The sequence below is a fragment of the Orcinus orca genome, chromosome 14 (assembly GCF_937001465.1).
Source record: "Orcinus orca chromosome 14, mOrcOrc1.1, whole genome shotgun sequence".
Lineage (NCBI taxonomy): Eukaryota > Metazoa > Chordata > Mammalia > Artiodactyla > Delphinidae > Orcinus > Orcinus orca.
Genome location: NC_064572.1, coordinates 24,058,504 through 24,076,478, shown reverse-complemented (window position 1 = coordinate 24,076,478; position 17,975 = coordinate 24,058,504).

Below are 17,975 nucleotides of genomic sequence, written 5' to 3'. Positions count from 1 at the left end.
CTTGGAGACTGCCTCTTTCTTTCCTTTATTTTTTAAATTAATTTTTGTTGGCGTATAGTCGATTTACAGTGTTGTGTTAGTTTCTGCTGTACAACAAAATGAATCAGTTATACATATACATTTATCCACTGTTTTGTAGGTTCTTTTCCCATATAGGTCATTACAGAGTATTGAGTAGGATTCCCTGTGCTATACAGCAGGTTCTTATTAGTTATCTATTTTATATATAGTAGTGTATATAAGTCAGTCCTAATCTCCCAGTCTACCCCTTCCACCCCTTTTCCCCCTTGGTAACCATCAGATGGCCTCTTTCTTGCTATGTCCTCACATGTTCTTTCTCAGTACATGCATGTGGAGAAAGAGAGTGCTGTGGTGTTGCTTCTTATAAGGACATTGATCCTAGTGGATCACACACCTTTATTACCTCAATTGGCCTTTACTAGTTATCTTTACTGGTTTTGATATCATAGTCTATTTATCTTCTTTACTTACACTGCCTAATTCTAATTAAACTATTTTAATATGAATTTACAAAGGTAGGCAGGTATGATTATTTGACATTTTTGTTACTCAAAAGTTGAAGGTAGACATTGACAAATCCCGACCTATGGTGTCTCAGAACACTCAGCAACTAAGTGAAATTTATCTGCATGGAAAACAGTAGCTTATTAAGGCATATTAAATGGCCTCAGGGTGCATGCATCTGAAGCTAAAGCACAAGGAATTGTTCATCCCTCATGTCTTAGCAGCTGTTTAATGAAAAGTGCCAGCTCAATGTGTAGTTAATCTATCTAATAATTAATACAACGGCAGCCTGGGACCAATGTGGATATAACTCCAAAGTCCTTGTTCATTTGCAAATTAATACAGAGACTTGCTTTTATAGCCAGTTTGTTACTTGAGAAGGAGACAAGGGAGATTTAAAATTCTTCATATTAAGGCTTCTGTTTGATCACATTTCATTTGAATACACCACGTAAAACAGAATTTAAAAGGATAATGCTTAGGAGTGTAATATAGAAAATTAATCCCCTTATGGTTATTAAGGTACATGTATACCCCTCAAGGCTAAAGGGAGACCAGTATGTTTTCCACGCACAAAGTAGGCTAATTTAAGAGCAAAGTTCTTTCTAATGTCCTTAATTATACGAATTCCCTTCATTTACCTGTGTCTGTAATCTAGTCAAAAGTTATCTAATATGTGAAAAAACTGTCAAATGGACTGCTTGATGTTTTTAAAATTCTAATTTAAAGATTTTTTTTTCTAACCTTTTAGCTTCTTGGTAATAAACAGTGTAAGATTCTGAGATGCTTTCTAGAAGTCAGTAATTGGAAGTAAATATTAACCACTAAAAGCACAAAATAATGAACATTGTGAAGGAAAAGTTGATTTGAGCCAAGAAATATTTTAAGGTTATAGTTGCAATTATGAATAATAAACAAGTGTTGCTGAGAATATATCTGAATAAGTCCAAGTCTCTGCACTCAAGACACCCTTTAAAATAATTGTTAATTCATTAAATAATTATAGTTTATGTAATCACTCCTGTGAAAGTATATTGTACCCATGAGAAGAGTTTGACTTTTCCTCAAAATGTCAAAGAGATGCTATAGGACTAAAAGTTCCATTCCCCAAATAAATAAAAGTATATGTTCATATAAAACCTTGTACACAAATGTGCATAGACAAATTATTCATAATAACCCCAAATGTCCATCAAATGATACATGGGTAAATACAATGTAATATTATTCAGTATTAGAAAGAAATGAAGTACTGAAACATGCTACGACATGGATAAACCTTGAAAATATGCTAAGTGAAAGTAGATTAATGATTGCCTAGGGCTATGGAGAGAGTTTGGAGGGGAGGAATGGGAATGGGGAGTTACTGTTAATGGGTACAGGACTTCTTTTTAGGATGATGACAGTATTCTAAAGTCAGATTGTGGTGATGGTTACAAAGATCTGAAGTATACTAAAAACCATTGAATTCTATACTTTAAATGGTTAATTTGTTTGGTATGTAAATTTATCTCAATAAAGCTCTCAAAAAATGGACATTGAGGTAATTGAATAATTCCATTTATGTAATATATATATTATATTGTATACACATATACAAATCTTAAGTGCTCTTTGAAGTAAAAACAGGAAAATGTTATCTTTGACAATAATAGTTCCCTAGAATAAAAAATAAATAAATTTCTAGAATCATATTTAGTTCCAAAAGTCAAATATATATATACACAATAGGGCTTCCCTGGTGGCGCAGTGGTTGAGAGTCCGTCTGCCGATGCAGGGGACACGGGTTCGTGACCCGGTCCGGGAAGATCCCGCATGCCGCGGAGCCTGCGCGTCCGGAGCCTGTGCTCCGCAACGGGAGATGCCACAACAGTGAGAGGCCCGCGTACCGCAAAAAAAAAAAAAAAAAAAAAAAAAAAAGTTTAAGGGAATATTCACAGAAGAGTTTAAGGATATAGCGGACTTCGCTGAGTTCTAGTAGAGAAGTGTGTGTGTGTGTGTGTGTGTGTATTTTTAACTTAGCTAACCATGGGTAAGCTGAATTTTGAAAAAAATTTAAAAAGCAAATTAACTTTGGAGATCCTGAATGCCTTCTTAAAAAGGAGTGAACAGTTCATAATTAGTCTTTGTAATATAAATATATGGAAGTTTTTTAAAACTTTTTTTTGTAGATACTAATAGATTTTTAATATAATTATTTTTGAAATTTGTATTTGAATAGTTGAAGATACACATGAAGTTGTTGGAAAAAATAGAGATACTTTCTGCATTTTGCCCAGTTTTCCCTTCTGAATTGTTCTAAGCAGCCAAACCCTCAGAAAAGCCCAGCATTTGAGCATCTGGGCAATTTCAGGGAAGAACCTTAAAACCATGGTGTAGGACCTTATCTACATGGGAGATGATAAGACTGTTCATAGTTTCCTATGGAGATGAATTTGGAATGAAAAAATCTGTTTCTCTGTAATCAAGAATAGGCTGCAGGGCTTCCCTGGTGGCGCAGTGGTTGAGGGTCCGCCTGCCGATGCAGGGGACATGGGTTCGTGCCCTGGTCCGGGAAGATCCCACATACCACGGAGCGGCTAGGCCCGTGAGCCATGGCCGCTGAGCCTGCACGTCCGGAGCTTGTGCTCCACAACGGGAGAGGCCACAACAGTGAGAGGCCCGCGTACCGCAAAAAAAAAAAAAAAAAAAAAGAATAGGCTGCAGAATTTAGCGGAGGCTTGGGGTGCCTATCCAGCTCCACAGAAGGCCACCAATCAGTCTGATTGGGAGCAAAGGTGTTGGTGTTTCTATAGGAAGTCCTTTGTTGTGTGTGGGGGGGTGTGTTTGGGGAGGGCACCTAGAGTGCATTCAGTTCAAGCCACAAGCTTGAGGCAGTTAAAGACTGCTGACCGAAGAGAACTCTGCAAATAAAAACCCCGAGCTTTGGGAAATACTATAAGCTAACACAAGCACCCATTTTACTGTCAGGCAAGGGACCCAGGTAAGCTCAGTGAAATTAGGGACAGAACTAGGACTGAACACATAGGAAAATCCTTGAGAAGGGGAAAAAGTTCAGAGAGAGTTTTAAACATTCATCTAATTAATCTGGCTAGAATTTTACTGATTTTTATAGTTGAAAAGATTAAAAAACCTTGAAACCATGTTATATTTTGTATACCACATAGAAATAGAGATTCTTAAAGGAAATTAAGTTCTACTAGAAAAATAAAGTTATAATGACACCCATCTGATTTGTATTACCAATTTATACCTGCTACATTGGGGTGAAACATGAGATTTGTGAGTAGCATCATGTAGCAGGAGGGTCATGATGTATAACAGTGCTAATTGAAACAGTTTTTTCCCCTTATATCTTCTGAAATTCCTGTATTCAGAAGGAATTTGTGTACATTTATATTCCTGTATAAATAGAAATCATGGATCACATTTTTTTTCTTTTGAAAAGGATTTGCGTATTTCCTAGATGTCACTTGAGCATGTTGTTTTTCAAGTGTATTACATAGATTCCTGAATGAAAGGCTGTAGTGAAGGTGAAGTTAGAGCTTACTACTATTTAATGATATTGTTGGTGTTCACTCATTAACATTTGTGTTGAAAGACTTTTTAATCACAGAATATGTGGAAAGCATGCAAAAATACAGAAAATCATATAATAGACACTCAGGTATTCATGACCCACATTTAACAAATGTTAATATTTTGCCTTCTTTGCTTCGTGTATGATTTTTAAGAAATGAAATCAGATAGAGCTACCCTTCTTCATCTTTCCCATTTGTACTCAGGAAAAACTAATACACGATCATCTGAAGTTAGTGTGCATTCTTCACAAAGAGATTTTATGCTTTTGTTAAAATGTCAAACCAAGTAGTTGTATTTCTTAAGTGTATTTCAATGAACATAAATAGTTTATGCTGTCTAAAAACTGCTTTATCGTTCAAAATTAGAATAGATTTTGAGATTTATCCATATTGTTAATCACAGCTAAATCCATTCATTATTAACTTTTGCATTCTATTGTATCAACAGGCTAGTTTTATTATTCCTTCCTTCTGTCATCCCCGGAGCCTCTTGGCCACCCCCCAGGCCAAAGAGATCATTATCTTAACCGGTCTGTAATCTATTTATAAAGCACACTGGGTGGGAAGCTATGTTCGGAAGTACTTAAGTAGTAGTGGAAGTGCTGGGTTGTAGAGTACCTTACCAAATCCTACTCTGGCTAAGAGACATTTCTCTATATCCTCTCAGAAACTGGATACTTTCTAACTCCTTTTTTTTTTTCCCCCTGCTCTGATGTGTGAAACAGTAAAGCATCATGAGTTAAATCTGCATTTTCCTATGTAGTAGTGGTACTACTGAGCATCAATTAATACACCACTCTATGAAATTTAAATTCTGTCTTCTCTGAATTAAATGTTTATAAGCTGGCTCATTTTTCTATTGAAGTCTTCCCCTTTCTAAAAATTGAGATACACATATTCTGTCTACTAGTTTTTGTCAATTGTATGTTTTTATAGTATCTTCTCCCCATTTATGACTTGTATTTTACCTAGTATAAGATGGGTTGTCACAAATTTGCTGGTTTGTTTTAATTGTAAATTTTAATACGGACTTATTTACGTGGAAGAAACACCTTAGTGAGATTGATAAGAGTGTGAACTCTGAACTCAGCTGTCAGGTTTGAATCACTCTGCTTCCTAGCAGTATAATTTTAACCATATATGACTTCATGATGCCTCAGTTTCCTCATCTGTAAAAAGTATAATAGTAAGACTTACCTCATAGAGTTGTTAGATTGTAAGAGCAGTATATTTACTCCAGTAGCAGTGGACAGTATATAAATATTGCCGTCCTTATATTTGCCATTTGCGTCATGATTTGTGCAATAACACTTTTGTTTCTGCTGGGCCACCAGAAGAACAGTTCTTTGTTAATTTTTTGGTTTGTAAATTTCAATGTTGCTGCAGTTTCATGAATGTAAGCTTGACTTTTATTATTTTTCAAAATTTCATATAAAATGTGAGGCATATATACAATAGAATATTACTCAGCCATAAAAAAGAACAAAATGATGCCATTTGCAGCAACATGGATGGACCTAGAGATTGTCATACTGAGTGAAGTAAGTCAGGCACAGAAAGACAAATATCATATGATATCGCTTATATCTGGAATCTAAAAAATGGGTACAAATGAACTCATTTACAAAACAGAAGTAGAGTCATGGATGTAGAAAACAAACTTACGGTTACCAGGGGATAAGGGGGGGCAGGGATAAATTGGGAGATTCGGATTAACATATACACACTACTATATATAAAATAGATAACTAGTAAGGACCTACTATATAGTAAGGGGAGCTCTACTCAATACTCTGTAATGGCCTATATGGGAAAAGAATCTAAAGAAGAGTGGATATATGTATATGTATAACTGAGTCACTTTGCTTTACACCTGACACCTGCTTTACACCTAACACAGCATTGTTAATCAACTATACGCCAATAAAAATTTTAAAATAAACAAATAAAATAAAATAAAATGTGGGGCAGTTACAAGCTTACTGTTGGCTTCCCTGGCAGGTAGATGGAGGTCTATACATGCTGTGCACCAGGTTCACTCTTACTGCAGCAGCTTCCTTTCCTTCTCCCTACCTGGCAGGGGCCCAATGCTGTGTCTCCAGTGTTCACACATTAGCCTGTACCTGTAGGACATGCTGTACTTGTTCCAAGTTCCCCTTTTTTTCCTGGCATCTTTATAGTTTCTCTATAAACTTAAAGTCCTTACATAATTTGATTTTATTCACCATTTTAGTTTTAGTGAGGGTGGTGGAGTAAAAGGAGGTCTATTAACTCAGTCCACCATGTTGCTAAAGTGAGACATCTCTCTTTTTCATTCTTTGCTTTTTCTTACTGTTTCTTTAGAACATCACCAAGAGTTGTTTAACATTTAGAAAAGTTAAATTGCCAATAATGGTGTTTGATTCACCATTTAAAGATATCTATCAATGTAAGTTGATGGTAGTTGTATTCATGATGATATATAAATTCATAAACACAAGGTAATTATGTATACACATTGTACTCAAGGATAATTTTTCTTCTAAAGTAAAAGCTAGATGTATTCTTTTGGCAACAGAAATCAGACACCTTGATAAATGAATTAATTTTACAGCGCCAAAGATTTTATGGGTTAGATTCAGTTGAACTTTATAAAATTGTCATTTTTGTGAGTCAAAACCAGTTGAATAGTAACAATGTCATAATAATGCTATTAGTCTAACATTAAGAAATTTTTTGGTGATTACTTATTCACTGAAATAAATTTGACTTAGCCAATTATGAGAGGTTGGTAACTAGATATAACCATTTGCCTTTTCTTAAAACGCTGCTCAGTTAAGGAAGCTTTATTCTGTGAGTCATCCAGACTCCACATATTACACTAATGGAATTTTCCTAAAGGAAAACTCTGGCCCATTTGCCCACTAATCAGCAATTTTTGATGACTTGCTGTTGCCAAAAAATGTAATCCAAATTCATCATAATGTTACTCCAATCTTTCTGTGATCTTTGTCAAATCAAGTCTATTCTTTAATCTCATTCTTCCCAAGCATATCCCAGGTCTCAAAGAGCACTCAGAGGACCTTGAAAGACAATAGTAACTTTCTGCCATTCAAACCTGTCCCTCTCCATAATATGCTGCTTCATCTTCTTCTATGTCCCTTTGAAAATTCCTCCCCCATACTTTGAGGCCCAGCTCATGCGTTTCTTCTACAAATCTTTCTTTATTTCTTTGAGCATCAGTGACTTTTTCTTCTGTGTTCCCGCAATTCATTGCTCACTTATTTGTTATTTTCACGTTCTGTCTTCTTGCATATTTATCTTTGATAAGGAGTATCTTAGCTTTTTGAAGGCAGGGATCATGGTTTCTTTCATGCGTTTGCACACAGTAGGCACTTAATAATTGTTGCAAATCGGTTGAATCAAGAAGAACAATGTAAACAGTTGCATATCATCTTTGAGGAAATATCAAAATATTTTCCAGTAATGAAATTGAATATTTTCCAGTAATCTAGTCTATATTGTTAGAATATAACCTAGATTATTGTTTTAAATAAATAATCAGATTAAAATGATGGAGTCATATAATCCAAGTAATATTTTATTTTTTCCTTCTTTGATTGTATCTTCTCCATTTTAATTAACCTTTTAAGAAAGTTTGAAGCACTTTTGAAAATTGATTTTTCCCCCAAATAAGATTTATACAAAGTCACTGGTTATTTACAAAGCCATGCATTCCTTTTTGGCCACCTATCAAATGTGATTTGTGTAAACAATTGCTTATATCCCCTTGGTTCTTGAATTTCAAAGAACAGTGCTCTGAAAACAAACTGTTTATTTTAATTAAATAGCCACAAAACCCCCAAATCACCAGGCATCTACAAAGCTGTATATTTTTCATACTTTGAGTTTATATTGCATTTTCAGGAACCACACAGTGGTTACCTGTTAACTGACATTTCTTAACTAACCCCCAATTATAGAATGATAAGGATATTAAAAGCCTAAGCGAAATGCGTCCTGCTTTTATAACAATAAGAATCAAATCGTATTTTCTTCTATCACCCCTGTAAGCCCAGCCATCGCTGCTGCTACTGACTTCAGACTGCCAACACACACCTTGTTGTCACAGGTCTTTTCACTGTATATTTGCAGTTCTGATTTTAGAAGTTGACTCCATGTTTTGGCCTTTCTTTGTAATGAAATTCTGAATATGTTCACTGCAGATTAATCCACTATTTTTTTATTCTCAGGAAAAAATGCAAATGCCAGTCTGTTACTTCTCTGTGTGATGTTTGAAAAACTGTATGTCGAGAGAGCCCTCTGCACTCTGCTGGCTCCAAGCTTCATGCTAATATTTCTTTTGTGAATTATGTTCCTTAGGCTGTGAACTCTTGGATTAGTTTTGGTTTCTAGCAATTTTCCCCTTCTTTTCTGTAAAGTAGATGCTGTCAAAATAAAAGTCTCCATGCTTTATTATAAAATCCACTTTTTGTGAAACTTTTTTTTAACAATAGGGTATATTTTCTCTTATGCCAATTTTTTCCCCATTAACTATTACTGTCTTGCTCTTTCTTCTTGTTATTGCCAACTCTTCAATATCATTCATTCAATCTTGACAATATAGTCTTCACATAATCTACAGAATAACTTAGACTGAAAATATATAATGAATCCAAAACTGTTTCTGGCACTGAGTTAGGTATCCTAATAATTAGAAAAACCATGCTTAGGCTAATGGTTTGCTGGTTTGCTGGTTAGGCTAATAGGAATGCTGGTTTATTGTTTTTGGTGGCTCTGTGCATGCTTGAAATGTTCTTCACTCCATTTCTCACCTACCCATCCTGACTTTTTGGCAAATCCCACCTCTAGGTTGGATTAGCTTTTCTCTTCTCTGTGTTCTCATAATTCCTTGTTTATAGATCTATAGTCGTAGTGTGAAAGTGTTTCATGAAACTGAACTCCTTTAAGACTCTGCCTGCATCTTAACTATCTTAGTTTCCCCAGGTTGTTGCCCAGTTTGGGGTGATATCAGAATAAAGTAATTCCTACAAAACCTTGCATGCTGCAAAATCATGCACTAAAAATAGCAGAGTTAATGGGAGAATGAAAGTTGGGTAAGCCACTCAGCATCAATTTGAGTTTGTAATCAAAGCACCAACAGAAGACAAAAATTGTATGGATTTGTAAAGATCTGGTTATTAAGCTTTGCTTCTAAAGCATTTAAGAAGTAATACCAGATTTACAGTATATAGAATAGACCATAGTAAAAAATAAACTTTACTTTAAAAATAAAAGCTAAGTTTGTCTTGATAGAGTGAGTGCAGGATGGGTTTGAGGCTGCTGTTATGAAGGCAAGAGGAAAATCACAAAGTGCACGGAGAACAGAATAAGCCAATAAATGCTTTCAAGACTGAGTACACAGCCAAATATCACAAAGATGAAAACTGTGGAGTGAATTGGCATATTGTGAACAAGATTATATTTCTCCATTCCACACTCAGCTGTGTTACATGCTTAGCATTCTTGGCAATATCAAAGGTGAACCAATCTGACTTCTGAATTGTACTGACATCATCCTTCTAGTTATTAATTATGTATAAACTAACTTGTGCTACAGAAATATGCTTCGTAGTATATTTAACAAGGAGAATGCGATAAATGCAGTATTTCCATGGGGGGGGGAAATTCTTAAACTCCTTAATCATGAAGTTTCTTATAATTTAATAAAACTGAATTTTCAAGGACCATGGAAAATTTGCTCACTGAACTCACTGAAATTTACTCAAGTATTTACCTTGGCTGCTATGCACTCTTCCTGAGATTAACAAAAGCTTGGAACCCTTCTCTAGGAAATGCTGTACTTTTCCCTTCAGAAAATCAGATGGAACGGATATTTCAGGATTAATTCCTGAATAATTCCGCGCAGTGTTTGATAGTGGTTAGTCCACTATTGTAGTTGTAATACATATTGGTATGTTGAGAATATTTCATTTGATTTGGGGGAACCTTTTCTCTGGTGAGCCCAAGATCAGAATTATTAGTATGCTGTGTATATCAATTTGAGTTGGTAGAATGTTTTTCTTCCAGTGCTTTTGAGCCCATTTTACTTTCCATTGGCTCAGAAATAAGTTCAGTAGATAGGACAGGCATTTGCACAATGGTCAGGAAATCTGCACAGCTGTCAGAAAATATGGCAAAATTCTAAATATGACAGCTGGTAGGTACCCCAACAGTTCAGGTTTAGGCAAGTTCATCCAGCAAGCATCTTTTGCATATTTACCATATGCCAGGCAACATAAAATACTTGGAAGAAAGATGATGAATAAGAGAGAGCCTCTCTCCTCAAGAATCTAACAAAGTAAGTGACTAATAAAGGTTCCAGGCCAGATTTTTTAATTAATTCTGTATATGGATTTGGTTATCATTCTCTTAAAAAGCACTTTTCAGCTTTACACTATGCTGAATGAAAATAAATGCCCAGATGTTTTTAGTATAAATATATCTTTGTGTATTTGCTTTTCTTAAGTTCCTGGGAATGCAGTCAGGCAGAGTCAAAGTTATTCAAGCAAAGGGACCCACATCATAGTCTCTGATGGAGGAATACGTAGGTCTATGATTTCAGACAATTTGCTTCCCTTTCAAATACATAGTTCTCTCACTTTGTGGAATGCAGACTTGGACCAGGTTACCACTCTTTCCTTTCAGTATAAGAAGCTAGGCCTCTGTTAATTTCCTTAAAGACACAACTTGTATCACTGTCTGGAAATTAAACGCCATTAAATTATACGTTTTCAATCTGCTAACATTTTGAAAATAAGCAGTTAAGTCAAATGCTTCAGACTGCAGAAAGAGGGATTATAGTGTCAGCAAGGGGGTATGATTTTATAATGTAAACATAATGGTGCAATGTGCTGGAGGCTGTATGCATGGCTACTGCCCATCTGGGTTTCATACCAGCTGCCTATTTATTATAGTAAGCATATTATAGGTATACATGTGTGCTGTTATAAACTTGTACACAAAATACAAGTAGGTACTTAGCTCTTCCACACATCAAAGTACTTCACATGAATGAACTCATTTTACATTCACAACCAATCCATGATAACTGTTTTTTTTTATGTTTTCCTTAACTTTTTAAATGCTTGTTTATTTTTCAATGTGCAATTAAATATACATATATGTGTAAAAAATTAAAAATAAAATAAAACTCTACTTAAGATGGTTATTAACTTAAAATTGGAACCAGTAAGTCCATTTAAAATAAGTATTGCTTCTCAGTATTCTAGAAATTAACCCAATCACAGGGCAGAAAAGCAGTTATTACAAACATTTGACTCAACTGTTGAATGTGTCCAAATTGTATTGCGCTGAACACAGTTATTAGGGACTCTTACTTGCAGAACACTGTGCCTATTTATCTTATCCTATCATGTCTTGGACAACTTCACAGTATATGCCATAGGAATATGTCATTATAGACTTTTTTTTATTGGTGTGTAGTTGCTTTACAATGTTGTGTTAGTTTCTACTGTACGGTGGAGTTCCCTGTGCTATACAGCAGCTTCTTATTAGTTATCTATTTTATACATATTAGTGTATATATGTCAATCCCAGTCTCCCAATTCATCCCACCACCACCACCCCCCACTTCCCCTATAAATGTTATTATTATTTTTATACCCATTTTATAGATGAGAGCATGAAGATTAAAGAATTTAAAGTAACTTGCCTAAATTCACAGAGAGCTTGGATTTGAACCAAGGCAGTCTAAATCCATGGCCTGTGCACTAACCTATATAGTGTGTCTGACATAGAGCAGATAATCTATTACTCACTAGTATTCATCTAATCTTTCATAAAACTTGCTGATTCTGGAACAGCACTTATGCCTATGATGACTTGAGGTGGAACACCTGTGCAGACAGTTTATGTATCTGCTGTTTAGGTTATGTCTACAAGTCAGGTGGGGAATCTTGAGGCTGTTGATGGTTTCACATTGAGTACTTGAAGCAGGCAGACAGTGATGGCATTACTTATTATTGAGTATGTATGGAAGCCTGAAAGGAATCAATAGACTTAGGGATTCTAAGTTCAGTTAGGATCAACGTCAGAAGTTCTCAGTCAGACTTAACTGACTACCCTCTATGTGTATAAAAAGCTGATGTGGAATGCACTGAATACCCAAAGAGCAAAATCTTTAGTCTCAAGCTAAGAATAAAAATAGATAACACTATGGAGAAGCAACATTATTGTGAAAAAATATAGATACCTGAGAAAAAACTTGAGTTTAAGGTAACAATACGGGCAGTATTACAACACAATTCATAAGTAATTGTCTGATTAATTGTATAATTAGAGAATCTACAAGCAGGGAGAGATTACCTTAGTAAAATGCTCAGGCAAAATTTATACAAGTGTTAGAAAGTAAGTCTGGGTTGGATTTTTATAGGAAAGGAAGTTAAAATATTACAAGCATAACTAATATTTATACAATAAAAATGATTTTTTTATTTTTAATGTTTGAATAATTATTATAAATAGAAGACAAATTACTTGAAGATAATGAATATATGACGTAATTAGTGGCTTTGCTGAAATGAAGGCACAAATTTTATGATATAAATGTATACCATATGTTTTACACATTATCCATTACAATTGTATCACCATGTTCCTGTCTGGAGATCTTGTGACTGGTGACAAAGGAAACCATTTTAAGGGTGAACTTTATGGTAGTTTGTCAAGGCAGTAAGTGGTTAGTTTGGGGAATGAATATCTTTCACAAGTTCTTTTTAAATCCTACAGATATCTGTTAATTGTCTTTCTAGGTCTGGAATTTAAAACACAATGTTGCAGTTTTACTGGACCATGGTTGTTTGTCTTCAGAGTTCTTGCAAGAGATGTGAGTATTAGAGTTTTTTCTCATTCTCTCCTGGAGGATATTATTCTTCCACCTTATCAATGTGAAAACATGCAAAAGCCACCAAGAAAGGGAATCCTCAGTTAATCAAAAGCTGCACATGTATTAGTATGGCATAAATATTTACCTCTTTATGATCACGTCCATTTGTACTCTTCCCATGCTCTGTCCATATCTCAGGGCACAGTCCTCATTTAAACCACATTTTGAAAGCATCTTTGTCTACAAGCACCCTTGTCGACTCACTTCCTTGTCCACTGCATTGGACTAGATTTGACCAATACAGGATATGACATAAATACATAGGGCAGGAGGATGGGAAAACCTTTATTATCTTCTTATGCTTCTGGAAATTCTGTGTGGTTCCAGCCCCTGCTGGGCAGGCCTTCCCATTTTGTTCTCAGACTCCACCCGGCAGCTTTTGTCTTAATTCCAGCTTCTAGACTCAAGTTAGAACACTGTTGCTCCTTTCCTGTCTCCTAGTGCATGAGGTTTTGCTGCTTCCCACTCTTGCTAATTTCTCAATTGTTGGGATTATTAAATTCCTCTATTGAACTACCTAACATAGGCTTTCATTTCTGTCTGGGTCCTGATGTAGGTACCCACACTTCTTTAATGGTTTCTGGTTCGGGAAGCAGAGACAGCTTTCTGAATTGCTGCAATTCTAAAGTGTGTCATGACTAATAAAATTGAAAGAGGTAATGTACTTTTTGAGCATTCCATAGACTAGGGTGCTGGGTAATGACAAGTTGTTCAGGAAATCATTTTAAATTAATTGAATTAGATTATAGATGGCTTTTAATATGAGACGTTATGATAACTTTTATAGAATACATTAGATCTATTTCACTCCAGATCTTTATGGAATAATGAGATATAAACACAATAGTAAGAGAACCAATTGAGTGAGGATCTACTAAATTAATTTTCACTAAGGAATTAATCATTTCTCTTGGAATGATATCCCAAACTAACTGTATATTTGTAATTGTTGAAGGAAAACTATTATAAATGGAAAATTTTAAGTAAAATCACTAGATTCATAATCTCTTTTTTTTTCTTTCTCTGAAAAATTACCATTATAGGATTCAGTAAAAATCCTTAGACCGAGCAGATAAACTATAGTAAAGATGACGGTATTGGACTTTTCTCCTTTCTTGCAAGATATCTATAACATGATTTACATACTCAGTGTGGAGCCTAAGAAGTTTCCAAGAAACATCAGTCAATACCATGCCCTCCCTCGGCACGCATATCACTTCCTTTTTAAAATTAATGGTAGAATTAATGACACAGAAGGCACCTGAATGAGAACAGTTTTATAATTGAATCTGTTTTTTTTTCCTTAAGAAGTCATCCACTAAGTCTTTGTGATAGATTTTATTATTTTTCTAAACATTTCCTGCCCCTCCTTTGAAGGTGAGTATGAACTCCTACACTGTCAGTCTCTGCTTTGGCCACTAAATGGGAGTGGCAATGACGTGTCATTTTGAGCAGAAACTTTAAAAGCAACCTTCTTCGTTATATGCCACTGAGAATTTGGGGTTGTTTGTACAGCTCATCCTATACTATCCTGATTGATACAATAATTCACACAAAACTGTTAAGTATGTGTCAGAAAACTATCATTAGACCTAGATCAGACCCTAAGTTTACTCAGTGCAATTGGACAGTTTACTTAGACTTCCTATCTGAAATGTAGTAGAGGTGTGTTAAGGCTGGTTCTCTGTAAATTTCTTTCATTTATGAAATTCTATGATTCTATCCCTCCTGTGAAGAGGCTTATCATAAATAAAATTAAAGAAGAATTTTATCAACAACTGTGCTTAAGAAATTATCTCTTTTAAAAAATAATTCTAGTAAATTGTTTTCTGTTATAATTGGCATTATTTAGAATGCTATAAGTTTGTCTTTAAGACCAGCTCCAAATCATTGTAAGAGTATGTGATCAACAACTTAAAAAACTGGATATTTCAGAGGGCCTGTTTTAACTTCTAACTGGTAGAAAAGATACCACTTGCTTAGAAGTGACTTCTAAATGAAAACTGACTTCAGATATATATACCTATGAATATACCTCATTTAACAGTATTGATTCTAAAATTTATATGAACTCTATATTAAGATATATATATATATTTAAATAAAACAAGTACTAAGCTTTAAACATAATTAATATGGAACTAGGCTGAAATTTCTATGAGACTGGTCTTTTTATAATTCTTGATATATAATAGGTACTCATTGAAAAATGTGTTCATGAATGACATGAGGCCATATTATGTAATAAAAATAATCATCTCCAATTTTGTACATAATTATGTTTTTTTGAGCCTAGAAGAAGAAAAATACTATATCAAGGATAATGAGTTAAAATAAAATAAGCTTCTAGTACTAATTCATTAATTGATTTATTCATTGATTTATTCACTCATACATTTATTCACTCCACAAATATTAATTGAGCCTTTTATTGCTAGGTATAATGCATTAAATACTATGGATACAAAAAAAAGAATAAAAAATTGGGAAAAAACCTTACATTTGGAAAGGATTCATTGAAAATCATGAAATGTTACATTATTTAGAAAATAAATACACGTACATTTTTATGAAAAACATTACACAACCAAAATACTGATAGTTACATACATTTGTTTTGAAATACTCTTCTTAATGGTTGCTTCACATGAAATAATTAAATGGTCTCAAACTCTATTTATGAATTAATTATGTTGCTGCCTAAGGAATAAGGAATCAATTATTTCATCACTAATATATACTTTCTACAGTCACCCTAATGTGAGCCGTATGATGCCTTTTCCCCGCATCTCTAGACTCAAGATCAGTGATATATGGAATTCCATCTTTCTTGCTGATAGAGAAGGGACATAGGTCATGTGTAGAAAATAATCACTTGTAGTATTGCAATCAAGTAACAGAAGCTGATAGAAAATAAAGTGAATGGTAAATTTTAAGAAATATTTGAGATTAGATTTATAATTTTGGGTCCATGCATATGGTTATTGATCCATGTATATAAATACATAAATACACTGACTTGATATTACTGTAATTCTTTAAAATCTTAATAATAAATAATTCTATTACAAATTAAATAAAACATGATCAACATAAACTAGACTTCTGCACCCTCATATCTTTCTCTACTTTGTATCTGTTTTTCTCTTCTCTATTTTGAAAAATCCTCTCCAAACCCCTTTCTCTCATGAATTCTAACCAAATCATTTACAACTCAGTTGATTTGCTGCTCCTCTGTGTGCCTTTTTTAACTATCTTCTATTTCCACCCAGGCAAAGAGAGACGTTTCTTCCTTTCTACTTAAAATTGTGTATTCTTTCCCAAATTTTCATTATAGCCTATGACATTTAGTTGTACATTGTTGTGACTTTTCCATCATTCCTACTCTATTAATCAGCTACAGGAAGACATACTTCTTGGTTATACTTATGCATGCAAAAGATGAAACAAGGGTAGATGGAAGATATTCAGATATTACTCCTATTGGAATAAAAAAACAATTCAACAACATTTTAGGTGAGAGACCTGTTTGATAATCATTCTTAAAATGACAAATTCCATTTATATACCTCTAATCAAGAACCCACAGTCCCTGATGTCTCCTGAAAATTTCCATCTTATTACCTCATTAAACATGGAAAAATTTCAAGCCCTTCTTATTCTCATCTTCTCTCCTGAACTTGAGCTTCCATGGATATTTATTGATTTTTGTTCATGATATTATCAACATCCTGTTTTTTCAATTAAACTGTGGGGATTTTCCTCAGCTTCTCATTTCTTCTTACACCAACTAAGTTGAATATATCTGTTAAATAATGTGTTTCTCAGTTCTATCCTTTCTGAATTTCATGTCCTATATAACCTACCGGCTTAAAGAATTTTCTTCTGATTTCTATTTTAGATTTTTGGAGTAGTCTTCAGAATGGTTTTGCTCTTGCCAGTCCAGATTTTTTCAGTTTTTCCCAATGTGATGGAATTATTCCCTCCCGAAAACATAAAAACAATCCGACCGCTCGTTTGAATTAGCCTGTCATTTATTTTTCATTGTCCATAGAATAGAGGACAAATGGCTTTGCCTGATATATAACTTTTACTTCCAACAATATCCCCAATCTCATCTGCCAACCCATCCCTTTGACTAGTGTTCCAGACATAGCTCCACAGTTCGAGTTTCCTGAAAGATTAATGCTAAGTCATGCCGAGGCACTGTGAATTTCTTCCGCATTTGTATCACTATTAAAGTGGACAAATACTTTTACCAGAATATGCGTCATGAGCATTTGTTTCTATTTCTACCTTCCAGAGGAGTCTGTGAACTTACGGAGCATAGCGACTGTATTTTATTCTTATTAATTTTTGTATCCCCACACCTAAGGCAGCGTTTCGTACATGCCAGGCACAAAATCATTGACTAACTGAACGGTTTGACACACACACATACACTCACAATATACATATATATACTCATACATATTTACATATACATATATTTATATATATAGTATATATGTATACAAATATGCAATCTATTATGCTTAATAACTGATTTAATAGATGCATTATCATTTTTGTATATTTATATTATCCTAACTTTTTAAATGATAAACAAAAAATTATTTTTCCTCAAAAAGGAGAAAAGTGAGTTTTTAAATGTAGTCTACTAGAATATTAACTAAAGTATATTATTTCAAAAGCCAATAACAGAGTTTCAAAATATGGTTAGTTAGCCAATCATTTTTTCTGACATTTAAGCTTACTCTTAGAGGAGGAAACTGCTCAAAGAATGTTGGCAATATAAGTGGGCCACATTTCTTTTTCTCTACTTCTGACACTTCGTTAAGTTTTCTCATTTCTAATAAAGTCCTCAATCACAGACTACATTTAATACCGTAATTTGCATATTGATTAGTAATGACATTATC